This window comes from Pongo abelii, chromosome 12 (assembly GCF_028885655.2).
Source record: "Pongo abelii isolate AG06213 chromosome 12, NHGRI_mPonAbe1-v2.0_pri, whole genome shotgun sequence".
Taxonomy (NCBI): domain Eukaryota; kingdom Metazoa; phylum Chordata; class Mammalia; order Primates; family Hominidae; genus Pongo; species Pongo abelii.
The window spans coordinates 127121401-127124908 of NC_071997.2; the positions used below are offsets into that span (position 1 = coordinate 127121401).

General features: G+C 41.5%; 1 long non-coding RNA gene across 1 annotated transcript; it reads left to right on the forward strand.

The window, feature by feature from the left end:
* Window positions 1-480: 480 nt before the first annotated feature.
* LOC112132006 (uncharacterized) lies at window positions 481-2430 on the forward strand. The gene is made up of 4 exons (XR_002913815.1): window positions 481-538; window positions 1294-1446; window positions 1795-1850; window positions 2296-2430. It is a non-coding gene; the product is annotated as an uncharacterized LOC112132006 (long non-coding RNA).
* Window positions 2431-3508: the final 1078 nt, after the last annotated feature.

Below are 3508 nucleotides of genomic sequence, written 5' to 3' on the forward strand. Positions count from 1 at the left end.
AACCAAGAAGCAGGCCCCTAGTAACCTCCACAGGCTCTGTGTCCTCAAGGGCGGCAGAGATTCATTTGAACTATGCATAGAGACTCAGGAGTTTCTGAGTTATTCTGGAGCAGTATTTTCCATACTTCAGGTCCTGATCCAGTGAGTGATGAAATCAGTCTTCTGAGTTGTGGCCAGACTTCCTTAGCAATGAAATAAAATAAAGTACAATAGAAGAAAAGAGTGAAAGAGAAAATACTAGAGTGCAGTGCAAGATTGTGTGCATGTGTGTGTGTGTGAGTGTGTGTGTGTGTGAGAGAGAAATATTTGTTTGCATCTGTGGACAGTAGGTTAAAATGTAAATGTGAAATGTGTCCTAGTCTGGATCTGTCAAAATGAGTTTATAATCCAATGTTCTAGAACACATGGAGGCTAACTCCAAACCTAAACAATGACAACAAGGCAGTCAGAGCCCTGGAGAGAGATGCACTCCTCAACATTGCCTGTTGCTGAAGATTCAGAACTAGCAGCAAAACCAAAACAAAAAGATCAAGCTGGGGTAACCTGGGAAGCATGCCTCCTCCCGCTCCCTCTCCTCCTTATCCAGGGTCCCTTCCAGCTTCTCCAGGGTCCCTTCCAAGGTCCCTTTTAGCTTCTCCAGGGTCCCTTCCAGGAGTGAAGCTGACTGGGCACACAGCCTGTGCTCCACCCGAGGAGCCTGGCAGTGCTGAGAGGAGAGTGTGTCACACCCCAAGGGAGGAGCCTTTTGCCACTGGGGACAATGCATTTGGGAGACTTATCTATCAGCACGAAGTTAAGGTACCCAAGCTAGGAAGAGCTTTGAAAGTAAAAAGTTATCTGTTATGACATCCAAGGGGATTGCATCAATTAATTCGTTAAATCTGTTGGTGCTCCTGGAAGTTTGGAGACTTTGTGTACAGTGGAGAAAACTCTGGACATGAGTTACTTAACCTGGTTTTGAACCTCATTCCTGCCTTTAGAGATCTAGTGTGTCTGGGCAAACTACTCAAACTCTCTGGGCCACATTGGTTTTATCTTGTAATGTGGGCAGTAATAACTACTTCCTAAGATTTTTATGAAGATTCTTTTAAAAGTTGTGGCTATAAAACTCTTGGTCCAGTGTCTGGCAATCAGTAGGTATACTAATTCAAGCCCTGATTGAGTTATTAGGACACATTATCTTACCAAAATAGTAATTGTTAGAATCTTACAAGAACTCAGAATCAAGGTCAAAAAGGAACAAGAAACACCAACCGTTCAGGACAAAGACTCTCGATATTATTTAACTTGAAGGTGACATTGTAAGGAGAACTTCTCAGCTGGAGTTAATTGATTTGAACAATTCAAGTCCACCAGGCAAATCAGCCCAGGACAGCTTACCACGCTGGCCGAGGTAATTTTTTTTTCACACAGTTTTTGAACGGCTGCGATGTTAAAGGCTGTGAGGTGAGTAAAACCTACCTGATCTCACTGTGAATATTCTATGCTGAGGGAATTGCCTTTGTTGTCACCAGGGTTTAAGCAGCATGCTGTATTTAGGTCACATTCAGGGAGCGTATTTCCCCTGCTGCGGTCATTGTCACTAGAAGTTGGCATATACACATCTCAGCAAGGACAGTCCCTGTCATCCTAACACACGATTCAAATACTCGTCCCTGCACGGTGTACTGACCAAAATACTTCTGTGTCTGTTACCCCATTTAAACTTCCACAATTCATCTTGTTGTGGGCCAGATTCTGTGCTAGGTATCCAGAGGGTCACGGAGTTGTGTATTTTTTTGCCTCATTTGACAGATGGAGAAAATAGAATTCACTGAATGTCAAGGGACTTGCCCAGGGACACACAGTGTGTAAGTGAAAGATCGGGATGTGAATCCGTGTCCTGATTTCAGGCTAAGAGCTCTCAGGTGTCCTTCTTATATACCCAGACACAAAATAAAGGCAAGGCCAGACATTCTTCTGGATTTCTCCTTTTTGTTCCTACAACTTAACAAAATAATATGTTCTCCAGCAAAATGATAATACTTGATATTTCCTGGAAACATTATGATATGTTCTTGTCTCATTTTTTTTTCCTGATCCAGTCCCTTTTTAGGAAATGTTTTTATATTTATCTTCTCCGTGTGAGTTGCTACTCCTTTTCTCTTTCAAGACCCAGATCAGAAGCCCTCCTCCTCCAGGAAGCCTTTCTTGATCCTCCCAACTGTCCACGTGCTCTTTCTTTGTGCTCACAGAGAACCTGGCATTTCTCTCATATCTTTTAACAAATTATGTTGTCATATTTCTATTTTGCAGCCTGCTTTCTCCATTACACAGTCACCTAATTGAAGACTGGCCCCAAATCTTATTTATCTTGGTGTCCTATTGGCTAACGGCCATGCCTCACACATAAGTATTGAGAAAATGATTGTTGATTAAATGAATGAAGGTAACTTACGTTAATCAGTCTGTGAACATATTTAATATAGAAGTCAACTAAGATCAAATTATTAGAGGTACATTAAAAATGCAAAAGGAAGAGAAATAGAATTTATTGGTTCGATATTTCATATCAGCTTGGACTAGAAGAACACTAAGATTTGTTCTGAATCAGAAAGTCTATGGTTCTGTGATTTTCGTCAGGGGGCAGTGCTATGGTTTGAAAGCATGTTCCCTCCAAAATTCATGTTGAAACTTCATCGGCACTGCAATAATAAGAGGTGAGGCCTTCTGGGAAGGACTAAATCGCGAGAACTCCACATTCATAAATAAAGTAATGCCATAAAAAAGGCTTCAGAGACAGTTCACCTATCTTGCTCTTCTGCTCTTCCGCCACACCACACAAGGACACAGCACTCCTCCCAGCCGAGGAGGCAGAAACCAGGTGCCATCTTGTAGGCAGAGAACAGGCACTTTCTAGACACAGGACTGCAAGCACCCTGAACTTGGGATTCCCAGCCTCCAGAACTGTGAGAAATAAATTTCTGTTATTTATAAATTACCAGTTTCAGGTATTTTGTTATAGAAGCACAAATGGACAAAAATAGGAAGGTTTTTCTTCTGTGTTATGATGTGGTGGAATTGAATTTCTCATCATTTTCAATGGAACTGAAGGTTCTGCCTTGTTATTTGATGGAGTTGGCCAGAATATTATAAATTATGGAAAAACAGGGCTAGATAATTTATTTCTCTGTTGTATAAAAAAATGCTAGCATCTATAGTATACATTTCTGAAGCTACATTTTGGGGGTTTTGTAATTTTTACTTTTATAAGAAACTATCACATGATAAATAGTTCATATAACATGTATTATTTAAGAAGAACACTGCCGGCCATGGTGGCTCACGCCTGTAATCTCAGCACTTTGAGAGGCCGACGTAGATGGATCACTTGAGGTCAGGAGTTGGAGATGAGCCTGACCAACATGGTGAAACCCCATCTCTACTAAAAATATGAAATTAGCCAGGTGTGGTGGCACACGTCTGTAATCCCAGCTAACTTGGGAGGCCGAGGAAGGAGAATCTCTTG